Source organism: Electrona antarctica (assembly GCF_951216825.1).
Source record: "Electrona antarctica genome assembly, chromosome: 8".
NCBI classification, from domain to species: Eukaryota; Metazoa; Chordata; class Actinopteri; order Myctophiformes; family Myctophidae; genus Electrona; species Electrona antarctica.
In genome coordinates this window covers 28612833-28624971 of record NC_136789.1, presented here as the reverse complement: position 1 = coordinate 28624971, position 12139 = coordinate 28612833, and the positions used below count along the sequence as shown (strand labels likewise).

General features: G+C 44.6%; 1 long non-coding RNA gene across 1 annotated transcript; it reads right to left on the bottom strand.

The window, feature by feature from the left end:
- Positions 1-225: 225 nt before the first annotated feature.
- LOC306928014 lies at positions 226-1484 on the bottom strand. Its single transcript, XR_013790630.1, has 3 exons — positions 1361-1484; positions 640-963; positions 226-364 (listed from the first exon to the last, which is right to left on the bottom strand). It is a non-coding gene; the product is annotated as an uncharacterized lncRNA (long non-coding RNA).
- Positions 1485-12139: the final 10655 nt, after the last annotated feature.

Genomic DNA, 12139 nt, shown 5'->3' with positions numbered 1-12139 from the left:
AAACCAACAATACTGATTATTAGATTTAAATTTATATTTGGAATCATTTGAAGTGAATTATCAATATTTATTCTACTAAGAACAGAGATCAGACAGAAGCAGGTGGGAGAGTGAATCATTAATGCTGTTCAAACTACAGCTAAAGACCTTATATTATGAGAGCATAACAGGAATGTATGATGACAAATGGGAACATTTAAGTTCAAGGACATAATGTACAGTAGAAACAAATCGGTGCATGCAGGCAGTGTCTTACCAAAGTTGTCAGAACAAACATAGTATTTTGAATTGGTTCCATTTGAGGTCGTGTTGAATTGGACAGCTCCGGCACATTTAAAACCATCCAAACTCATTTCAATCGTATCTACAAAAATAAAAATAAAAATATGAAAACAAATTGAAAGATACAAATACAAATGTAAATAGAACCAGTCAGTCAATAATGCATACATATACAGTGTGTTACAGTTCTTGAGGGAAAAGAGGAACGAGGAGTGCTGTTTTTTTCGCACGGGAGACCGGGGTCGGGTCGTAGTCGAGTGTCTTTTAAGAGAAGGAAATAAAACAGTGTCTTTGAGACACACAGTGTGCGTGTGTGCGAGCGTGCGTGCGTGCGTGCGTGCGTGCGTATGCTCTTACCTGAACATGTAGTCCATCTCATAGAGTCCTGGGTTGAGACATTGCCTCCCCAACCGCTGAAGTTCTGACATTTCCACAGCTGATCCTCAGTACCGTCACAGCTCACCTCATTGATCCAGACCTGATCAGTTATATTAGGTTTATCAGGTTTCGTTTGGTGGGACGGTCTGCTCACAGACTGTCCACAGCCGATGCTCCTACACACCACATCTTCATTGTTCTTGTTCCAGTTGTTGTCTCCAACGATGCCCCATTCATTGTTATGAAATATGTGAATGTAGCCTTCACATGGGTTGGTACCACCTTTAAGGATCACCCTGTCACCTGCATGATTACACTTTATGTTAATATAGATACTTAACTCAATGCTCTTCAAGGTGAAACACACACACACACACACTGACCCACAGCATCTCCCTTGTGTAATCCGCATATCTCAAGAACTGTCTTTGACTTGATTGATAGACTTAAAACTTGTTGTGCATATCCAAAGGGACTCTTGAACTATCTACTGTATGAAACTGCAAATCTCAATTATAGACTAGATTAATCTACAAGCACACAACATGTCACGCTACGTGTAAACTAGCTACAAACCTATATTTTCAAATAAGAAACAAACAAACAAACAAACATAACAGTGCAAATACAAAAGAATATAATGTGTGCAGATGATGTGACATGTTGACCCACTGTAGACCATTATTTGTCATCATCTCACCTATCACTTCCATCCAGCTCTCTGGTGACTGTCCACGGCCAGAGATGTGACACTTGTACAATCCTTCATTAGATTTGTGAACACTGTGGATGGTCATGTTTCCTGTAGGCTCGGTGCTGATGAGGGATCCGTCTTTATAGAAATCAGCTGAATGGACGTCAGAGGATGGAAGAGATGTGCTCCTGTCTTTGGACAGACAGCGGAGTGTGACATCACTTCCCTCCTTCACAGGAAGTACAGGACTCTCCAGGATCACATGTTCATCTAGAGAAAAAGAGAGAAAGAAAAAAAGAGAAACGTTTCGCTAATACACGTTTCGCTAATACACGTTTCGCTAATACACAATCCCCACAATACCTATGGACCTTTGAGTACTAAACAGTTTCCTGTAGCCTAATGATGGCCTCTAGTTTAGGAGTAATCTTACCACTAATTACATTAAACTATCTTACACACATTGTCTAACCCTCAGAACATAGATATAGACACTTTATTTGTCAATGTTGCATGGTAAATGTTTTGCATAGTAAGGTAGATAGGAGGGGCATAGGAGGGGCTAGCGCCCCTCAAAAACTAAATATTGTGCTTGGGTATCATGTTAAGATTCAGCACCATTGAATATATTGGCTATGTGTGTACTATATATGTCTATAGATGTAGTCAATATGTTGGCTATATGTGTACTATATGTCTATAGATGTAGTCAATATGTTGGCTATATGTCTTATATGTCTATAGATGTAGTCAATATGTTGGCTATGTGTGTACTATATGTATAGATGTAGTTATACATTGTCTATAAATAATACATTGATGTAGTTATTCTATAGATTGTACCTGAGAATGTAATGCTGATGGATCTGCTGACTTCTCCTGACTCAGACTCACACCAATAACGTCCACTGTCCTCAGGAGAGGAATCCCATGACATACAGTATGTTCCTACACAGAGTCACAATGAAAAGAAATAGATTCAGTTAAAATCCATCCCTCCCTCCCTCCCTCCCTCCCTCCCTCCCTCCCTCCATCCATCCCTCCCTCCCTCCCTCCCTCCCTCCCTCCCTCCATCCATCCCTCCCTCCCTCCCTCCATCCCTCCATCCATCCATCCATCCATCCCTCCCTCCCTCCCTCCCTCCCTCCATCCCTCCATCCATCCATCCATCCATCCATCCATCCCTCCCTCCCTCCCTCCCTCCCTCCATCCCTCCATCCATCCATCCATCCATCCATCCCTCCCTCCCTCCCTCCCTCCAGCCATCCATCCATCCATCCATCCATCCATCCCTCCCTCCCTCCCTCCAGCCAGCCAGCCATCCATCCATCCATCCCTCCCTCCCTCCATCCATCCATCCATCCATCCATCCATCCCTCCCTCCCTCCAGCCATCCATCCATCCATCCATCCATCCCTCCCTCCAGCCATCCATCCCTCCATCCATCCATCCATCCCTCCCTCCCTCCCTCCATGAAATGAAATGAAATGAAATGAAATCTATATTTACCCAGGGTATCTGGGCTAAGCCCTAAGAACTTGTTTCCAGCCAGGCCCTGCTCAATGGTTCTTCCCCAGTTCTCTCCACAGGTTCCACTAGGGGGCTTATGGTCCCAGGGGTTTTTTCTCTCTCTGGTGAGTCTTCTCACAGTCCACTGCAGCACAGAGCTCCCTGCTTCAACACAGCTCAGTTTGATGATGCGCTCATACCGAAAGAACTGAGATCTATCAGGACCACCGCTATAAGGACGGACCCTCAGAGACACTGGGGGGAGAGAGAGAGAGAGAGAGAGAGAGAGAGAGAGAGAGAGAGAGAGAGAGAGAGAGAGAGAGAGAGAGATGTTAAATGGAAAACACATTGTGACAGCTGTCATCAAACAGGTGATGAGTGACAGCTGTCATCAAACAGGTGATGAGTGACAGCTGTCATCAAACAGATGTCGTCGGCACAGATCTGACTTGAAGACGTACTCTGTACTAGGTCTGCTCTTTTTTTCCTCCCTCTGTGCTGAAAATAAGCGATCTACAAGCTCAGTAGAAATAAGCGATCTACAAGCTCAGTAGAGCTGCTATTTTCGGCTAATGTTCCCCTCAGAGATGGGATGCTCTGGTTCAAGTTGTTATAATGTTCCCCTCAGAGATGGGATGCTCTGGTTCAAGTTGTTATAATGTTAATCCTAGAACCACCACTTTAACACTGTAAATGTAACCCTAACACCACCACTTTAACACTGTAAACGTAACCCTAACACCAACACTTTAACACTGTAAACTTAACCCTAACACCACCACTTTAACACTGTAAACTTAACCCTAACGTGCAGATGTTTAACAATAACTTATCTCTAGAGAGAGTTAATTATGGCCAGTATGAGGGTCCATTTGGTTACCAACTCTCCATCATTTAGCCGGGGACCACCTGGAACCCCCTGAAGGACAGTATAAGGGTCCATTTGGTTACCATCTCTCCATCATTTAGCCGGGGACCACCTGGAACCCCCTCAAGGACAGTATAAGGGTCCATTTGGTTACAATCTCTCCATCATTTAGCCGGGGACCACCTGGAACCCCCTCAAGGACAGTATAAGGGTCCATTTGGTTACCATCTCTCCATCATTTAGCCGGAGAGCACCTGGAACCCCCTCAAGGACAGTATAAGGGTCCATTTGGTTACCATCTCTCCATCATTTAGGCGGGGACCACCTGGAACCCCCTCAAGGACCACTGGTTGAGAACCACTGCTCTAAATTGATGTGCACGAGGAAATGATCACCAGCAATAAAACTTTGACACAGACACGTCTCCTCATGGCGAACAACTTTCGTGTTCTGACTTTTGACCTCTGACCTTTAGATAATACATGGGCAACTGGCAGCCCGGGGGCCACATGCGGCCCCCGCCTTCACTTAATGTAGCCCTCAGGTTAATATCACAATAGTGATATATTATTGATTTCAGCTGTTACAATTCCAAACATGCAAACATGACCCGTTTTAATTAGTTCAGTCTATATATGTAGCTTAATGAGTAGTATTAAAATGTATGTATTGTCTTAATGTCCAATGTATTTGTATTTAGTGCACAACGTTAACATAACTATAATTAAAGGCATTTGAAATTAAATTAAAAAATTACTTTTCAGGGATTTCAATTCAAAAATAGCAAAAACATTTTCAGGATTTCAATTAAAATATAGCAAAAATAGCTGATCTACAAGCTCAAAACGTGTCGCAGTGTGTTGATAACACCCGACTCCCCTGGGAAACTGTGAGAGCTGCTTCAAGTTACCATTAACATTGCAGGCAACATTTACAAAATTATGTTTAAGTAGCATGATGTGACGGGTCAAACTAGGGGGTTTTCATGATTCTGAATCCATTGCAAGCATTTGTTTTACACAAAGAAACACTTCTTGGGCTAAATACGGCCATATTTGGAATAGTACTTTTACTTTGGTACTACATTATCCCTGATCTTCCTTTTCCAGGAAATATATGTTTCATTGGTTGAATATTTATAAAACCCACAAACACACTTAACCACTTTTCACCGTTCAATATAAAAAAGTCCCAAAATAGCTGATCTACAAGCTTGTGATGTGCCGTGTTATAAAGGTTGTGCAATCTTTTGCTGCTTGTACAATTAACCAGCTCAGTGACCTTGTGGTTCGAGTGTCCGCCCTGAGACTGGGAGGTTGGGGTTCGATACCCGGCCGGGTCATACCAAAGACCCAGTGCCTCCCTGCTTGGCACTCAGCATCAAGGGTTGGATTGGGGGGTCAGTCCCTGCTTGGGACTCAGCATCAAGGGTTGGATTGGGGGGTCAGTCCCTGCTTGGGACTCAGCATCAAGGGTTGGATTGGGGGGTCAGTCCCTGCTTGGGACTCAGCATCAAGGGTTGGATTGGGGGGTCAGTCCCTGCTTGGGACTCAGCATCAAGGGTTGGATTGGGGGGTCAGTCCCTGCTTGGGACTCAGCATCAAGGGTTGGATTGGGGGGTCAGTCCCTGCTTGGGACTCAGCATCAAGGGTTGGATTGGGGGGTCAGTCCCTGCTTGGGACTCAGCATCAAGGGTTGGATTGGGGGTAAGTCCCTGCGACATACTAGCGTCATGTCCAGGGGGTGTACTTGTACATCAAGCTGCTTCACGCTACAGAAACAGGAGACAGGCACCTGCGCTTTGGGCCTCATGGCTCGGCAAGGCTACTTACTACTTACCCTGTGACGTACCGGGGGATCAGCGGTTACGGAGTACCTGAAACCAACCTGTGGTTTATCTGTTGAAGTCCATTTATCAGAAACACAGCCCACGTCATGACCACACGCTCCATCTAGTCAGGAAATGTTTATATCACCCCGTTGGCTTTTAGATCATGTGAGATAATAAACTGCTGACTGCACACGTTGCTCCTTTACTCTAAGAACATTATAAACTCAATTAAGTGAACTGTGGCTAACTATAGCTTATTATCTACACAATTACTCTTAGTCATAAAGGGATTTACAAACCCATTCCACTAGATTTCACAGACCCAATTCATTCAACAAATTATAAAATCAGACCCGTCTGAACTGACTGGTGCTGTGTGTGTGTGTGTGTGTGTGTGTGTGTGTGTGTGTGTGTGTGTGTGTGTGTGCGTGCGTGCGTGCGTGCGTGCGTGCGTGCGTGCGTGCGTGCGTGCGTGCGTGCGTGCGTGCGTGCGTGCGTGCGTGCGTGCGCGTGCGTGCGTCTGTGTGTGTGTGTGTGTAATCAGGAGTCAATCAGCAGCTTCTGGCAGGGGTCAATAGGTCATCGATGATGGGGAATCCAAGCTAATAGAAACTGCAGGCTTTATATTCCTGAAAAGGTTTTTCATGGCAAGCATTGATAGGCTACTGTTACTGTACATTCACAACTTCACATCAGGCTCAGCACTGTCATGATTTATGACCTTATCGGCTTGACTCTGTGGCGAAACACAGGTTAAGACAGGCCGGTTTAACACTCACCCGTGGCTCCCGACATGCGTTGCCGGTTAAGACAGTGACAGGAAAGTGAACATTACACACACACACACACACACACACACACACACACACACACACACACACACACACACACACACACACACACACACACACACACACACACACACACACACACACACACACACACACACACACACACACAGTTTAAAGGAGGACATTTCATAGACATCAGAGTCACAAAGCACTTCACAGCAATGAAAGCATGATAGGTCTTAGTGTGGTGGAATTGAATGCGGGAGTGGCCAGCATGGAGACACAGTCTGTGTGTGGAGACACAGGCTGTGACAGTGACAGGGATCCCCCAGGAGGAAGTCACTAATGTTGCTCTGGAGCAAGGACTGTCTAAAGAGGACGAGAGGCGAAGACCGTACGGGCGACGCCATGTTGCTCCATGTGCTCCATGGAAGGAAAGAAACATGCGCAGTTGAGACCAGGAAGTTGTACATGCACAATTTTGGGTATCACACAGAACTATGCTTTTTGTGTCCATATCACTACGCCCAAAACATAGTTCCATGTGATTAGAGGGGTCAAAGTTGAACGAATGTTGCGATAATATTTTTGAAATTGGTCAACAATACAAATGACGCTGGTTTTGTGGATTAATTTACTTTTAAATGCGTGGCCCCAGTTTCCCCCCAGTTTAAAGTTAACCCTAACACCACCACTTTAACACTGTAAACCAGTGGTTTTCAACCCTTTTCACATCAAGGTCCATTATTTATTCTGCATTTCAGCCACGTCACTGACGTCACACACCATGTGATGACATTTAGCCTCTCACACCCAAACATTGTGGACACAGATTTTGGCCACAATTCCAAGCTGTATGTTGGTACCATTAGGAGAGATAACAGGCAAACGTTGAACAATTCTTCCACAATTCCAGCAATTCTTCCACATTCCACTAATTGTATAGACTTCTTGTAAATTAAGTAATGCAGATGTTTAACAATAATGTATCTCTAGAGAGAGTTAATTATCTATAAGGATTCATTTGGTTACCAACTCGCCATCATTTAGAAGGGCACTATACCTGGAACCCCCTCAAGGACAAAGAATGTCTTTGAGGGCACACAAAATGTGTAACTGATACAAATACTGTGTAAAATCTATAAATAAATAAAATGTAGGCCTACTAAGGCTAGTACGGTACGATTCTCAACTCTGAGCTGGTTGAGAATCCCTGCTCGCCAGCTCAAGAAATCCGGCATTCAGACATATGTGGTGTATTATGAATCATAACATAGGCATAACTACATGGTTAGTCACAATTGTACATATAACTTCTGTAAGCCATTTCTCCAGTGTCTTAACAACGTGCCTTAAACTGAAGTCTATTTGCATATCAACTGAAGTCACAGGCAGGAAGCCACTCTCGGGGGTGAAAGACAGTCATTCCAAATGGTAGGGTTCAGTTGACTACTTCTCAAGATAATTCTTGGGAAGTGATCTGTGATCTGATCTTTAGGGTCAGCGAACACAGGTCTTGGCTTACGGCAGCTGTAGAAATACCTAGGCTATTCAGGAAGACCACCTGGGGCTTCCTGGTTGACCTGGGCCAACCTTTATGATAGGAGGCTACAGTTTGACTCTAGGCATTCTATTATGATAGTGCCTGTCACAGGGGGGGGTCTTTGACTTAACTGACACACACACACACACACACACACACACACACACACACACACACACACACACAGTGACACCCACATGTTAGAATTGTATAAGACTAGAATTTCGCGGGCCTTCGGCCCGCTCATCCCAGAGTTGCGTTGCCCCGCGTTGCGATACAGAAGTCCACAGATACAGAAGTCCACAGTGACACGCGTTGTATGCAGCTGTTTTGTGTTGCAGCGCGTGCGCGCGCGCGTGTAGTGTTGTTGTTCTTATCCATAACAATAAATGGATCAAATATGCTCTATATTAGTTATGTATAGATTTAAAGCAGTGGCTGTCAAAGGTGTGATCCAGGGACCCTCATGGTTCCTTGAGGGGGTTCCAAATGGACCCATTATAGGTCTGTAACTCTGAGAGTGTACAAATGGAACCAAGTGGACCCTACAGGTCTGTAACTCTGAGAGTGTACAAATGGAACCAAATGGACTCTGTTATAACGTTTAACTGTGATACTGTACAAATGGAATCAAATGGGACTCTTATGGGTCCATTTGGTTTTACTCTCAGAGTTATGGGGGTCCTTGAAATTTAAAAGGGTTGAGAAGCTGTATGCAATGGCTTATGTCTTGTAAAAAGAGAGACCAGCCTATTCTCCAAAGCATGATATCTTATGCTTTGCTAGGTTGTACAAATTAATATTGGGTCAATATAATTTGCAGGACTCACGTGTGTGCTCTCTGTCTCTCTCGCTCTCTTCTCTCTCCTCCGTCTCTGGGGTGTGTGGGGGGGGGGGGGGGGGGGGGGATTAGTGGCGCTGCCTGCGACAGTGCTATACTTCTCCAGCAGCGGTGCAGAACCGAGAGAGTGACACATTCTTGTGGATGTAAACTGCGCAAGTTGTAGCTTTAAAGTTCGGATTGTGTAGTCGCACCGGTGGTACAAAGTGAATGTTACAACTCGCACGGTGATGTTGTAAGGCGCAAATGCGAGTACCTAGTCGCACTGTCGAGCCCTGTGTAGTGTAGTGGCATTTTCGCTGCATCGCGAGGCGATCCAAATTCCCCCCCGCGCACGCACGCACGCACACACACACACACACACACACTGGACGTAGCTGTGTGTTGTTGCAGCGCGCGCGTGTGCGTGTAGTGTTGTTGTTGTTGTTCGTGTCGATATTTGCGCGTCGGTTTGTCCCGCTTGTACCACGCCAGGTTTGCACAGTGCGCTCAGTGCGATATTTCCGAACGTGGGCGTTGTGTGTGTGTGTGTGGGTGGGTGTGTGTGTGTGTGGCTGGCTGTGTTTTGTTGCGTGGGGATCGCCATGTGAGGGGGCTAGCCAATAAGGGCCCTGTGTTGCATGTGGAGAATTGTGTAGGTGAGTGTGTGTGGTGTAGCCGAACGGGGTGGTGAGGACATGAGGGGGATGTAGCACAGCAATCGGTGACCCCTACATTAAGCTGTGTTGCTCCCAAGATGCAGTGCAAATGCGTGTTGTAGCAACCGTAGCCAATGGGAAAACAGGATGCAGTGTTGCCAGGTCCGCGAATTGTAAGCGAGTTGTAAGTAGCGTGTTGAATGGCATTTTTTCTGGGCTTGTTTTCATAGACCTGGCAACAAATTAGGCGGGGGTGTCGGTGCTTGTGGCGTGTTTGTGTTTATTATTGATATTGATGTTGTTTGTGAGTGTGGACGGGAGGCGGCTGTAGTGGCAGTGCAATGACAGTTTTTACGCGGGTGTTGTTGACTGTGGGCGTGCGGCGCGACATGAGGAGATAGCCGTGGATCGACGCGGAGGGTAAGACTGTGTCGTGTTAGTGTGTTGTTGCAGTGTGTGTTGCAGCGTGTTGCAGCGTGTCAGTGACGTAGTAGCTGGTGCCTTTTGTTCCTGTGCGTGCTTTTGGGGACATGTTTTCAATTGTATATAAGGAGCGTGTTGCAGCGTGTCAGTGACGTAGTAGCTGGTGCCTTTTGTTCCTGTGCGTGCTTTTGGGGACATGTTTTCAATTGTATATAAGGATGGGACACAGAAGAGTTGGGAGGAAAAAAGTTTGGTTGGTTGGAGTGGGAGAACGGAGGACAGGCTTGGCCTGGCCTGAGAATGCTGTATGGAATTGATGGAAAGATGACTTGCTGCTTGTAACTTGATGTAACTATGGGAGCTGCCTTGATTGAATAAAGAAGGACTTTGCCTGGATATCGCGACTCACTTCATGCTATATTAAGGAAAATAAGGTTATAATCCACGGACCTGTTTAAGGATAGATTCCTCACATATGCTTTAGTCATTTAGGGCTGGACTGAGACAAAAATTCGGCCCGGATATTTTCGCGGAATTTGGCCCAGACTGGCCCACCACAACAACCAGCGTGCAGACTGCAGATATTCTACTGACTTTTCGGGGTCGAGGCCCATACAAATACTTGTAATACAAGCCCTTAACACCACCACATTTACAGTACAACATAAATGACACACAACGAACAGACTACTTTAAAGGACAACTTTAGTTTTTTCAACCAAGGTTCAAGTTTTAAGTTGTTATTAGAGAAAGTTTGCTGCTTTCTTTTGTTTTAGCGATTTTAGCTATTTTTGACAGGGGGGCGGGGGCATTCGAACATGGGGCTAAATACGTCTTTATTAACAAAATATTATGGTGATTTCTTTTTTTTATTATTTACTATAGTCCTACTAGACCAGAAGAAATTACATCTGGCCACAAAAGATCACGGAATCTACTGAATGTGAAGGTAGCCTACTGGGGCTCAGTTTGACACATTCAGTAGATCCTGTGATCTTTTGTCAAATATAATTTATTGGGGTCTAGTAGGACTATAGTAAATAAAAAAATAGAAAATCGCTATAAAATCTTGCTAAAAAAATACATATTTAGCCCCATGTTCGAATGCCCCCGCCCCCCTGTCAAAAACAGCTAAAATCCCTAAAACGAAAGAAAGCAGCAAATGAAAAATAATTAACACTCATCTTTTACTTTCTCTAATAACAACCTTAAACGTGAACCTTGGTTGAAAAAAACTAATGTTGTCCTTTAACATTTGTCCCCAGACCGACCGGCCCACCTACCCCCTAACTAATTTTTTTTTAGAATATCTGCAGTGAAGTAAAAAGTATCAAAGTTGCGTCTGAGATGTACTGTAGTGGAGTAGAAGGTATAGTGAACAATAGAGATAGTGAAGCAGCAAGTGAAAATAGCTCCACATTGTAGTTAAATGTGACCAGTTTGACTGAGAGCCTGCTATCGCGCAAATTCCAGCTTTTCACCAGAGGCGAAAAACGTTTTATTTTTTTCCAAAATGAGTTAATATCACAGGCAGACTTGACATACTAGAGCATGTCTGAAATAAGTGTCAGAGTTGAAATCGACATGTAAATATGAAATAAATGCTTAAACATGTAGCTAGGTGTAATGTTAGAGATCACAGAAGTGAACCTTTCAAGCCTGTTTTCTCAACTTGCTGTTTTCTGCAAGACATTTACTCTATAAGTCATATCTCCAAAACTGGTGGATCAAACTGAACAACCAATGTCAATTTGAAGCTATGATTCCCTGCTTAAAAAAAAAAAACGAAAATTCAAAAAAATCCAATGGCAGTCCCTCAGTCAAATTTGGTCACAAATGTTAAATAAAGTGTGTCACTCACCCTCTGATGTCACCAGGGCGGCTCCGTAGAGAAGCAACAGGAAGCGGAGGGGCCACATGCTCGCCGTGGGTGCTGACTTCACAATGACACACAAGTCTGTGCTCTGCTTATATGATGGGTTGGCTCAACCCACTGATCATCTGATTGGTTCATTCTGATCATCTGATTGGTTCATTTAGATCACTGCTTCTCAGCGCCAGGTCCGGGGACCTGACCTAGTATTAGTATATACCGTTATTGTGAATTAACACACCTTTATTTTCTTTTTTTAAGATTTGTTTTTGGCTTCTCTGCCTTTATTGATAGTACCAAGTGTAGACAGACAGGAAAGAGGGACAGAGAGAAGGGGAGAGACATGCAGCAAAGGTTGTCATGAAGGTTGTCATGGACTCGAACACGCAATCCACAGCGTGACGGTCCTTTTCCATTGAAATAAAGGAATGAGGGGGACATGTTGCTGCTTGTACAACATACAATTAA